Raw genomic sequence first — 1,149 nt, forward strand, 5'->3', positions numbered from 1 at the left:
TTGTGTCAGTGAAACTGTTTTAGAATATTCATTCTATAATCAAGGCTGTTATCAAAATTACTAAATTCTGTAGTCATAATTGTAAAAAAATTGTACATTTGTAAAAAAATTGAACTTTGGTAGGTGAGTACGGTCAACGACTAACGCCAGCTGCACACAGCTGTGCAATGCATATACACCATATTATGTATCAGAGTGCAATCCAGGAATTAATGCGAAATTACATGTTTAGTAGATATTGCAGGTATAATTCAATAGGGTTTTAACCCGCAGAGTATTATTCCACGAGATTTTGAATTAATAGTCTGCTTTTAGACACTTTTTAGAATACCTGGATATTGGTGTCAAGGAGTATAAACATTTAAATTAGCGTAATAACTTATAGAAGTAGAGCTAAATCAAAATGTATAAGTAAATTGGACGACTGAATATTGGAAGTACAAAGATTTATAGTTGACGCCTTTTGATTCGATGCTAAAAGCAAAATCAATTTGAAGAATAACATTGAAATATTAAAAGAAAAAATGTACAAATTATTGAAGTACATTCTTGATGAGATTTTCTTGTTGATGAAAGTACGTTTATATATTGAGTTTTACTGAAAAAGAGTTTACAATAATTTCCTGATTCATCAACGATAAAATCATGACACAAATTTTCTTGAAATATTTAGAGAATATTTAAACCTCAGACCCACAGTATCTATCACACGTCGACTTTGTTATAAAAATACAAAATGCGTCAATGATGTATAAATACAATTAAAATAAAAACAAAAAGCGATATACTTGAATTTGAATAATCCCACATCATACACCGGTCATGCTTTTAAACAAACTAATGCTTTTTTACTGGCAAACACCGGAGTGGATTATCGTGGAAATGGAAATTCTCCACTGTAGTTTAATACCATGTAGAGGATTTCGTAGAAAGGCAGGTAGAATTCAGCAAAAAATTACGTACTAGACATAAAACATTGAACATAGAAAATGTTACTGCTGGTTCCTTACCTAACGTCGCTAACAACTTATGAGGGTCTAGCAATATACCTAAACATTTTAGAAATTATTGGACATGTTCAAAAAAGTAATATTATAGGATAGGTACCAGTACCTATACTACTACATTTAACAATTGTACAAATTGTAC

The sequence above is a fragment of the Anoplophora glabripennis genome, unplaced genomic scaffold, assembly GCF_000390285.2.
Source record: "Anoplophora glabripennis isolate ALB-LARVAE unplaced genomic scaffold, Agla_2.0 scaffold194, whole genome shotgun sequence".
NCBI classification, from domain to species: domain Eukaryota; kingdom Metazoa; phylum Arthropoda; class Insecta; order Coleoptera; family Cerambycidae; genus Anoplophora; species Anoplophora glabripennis.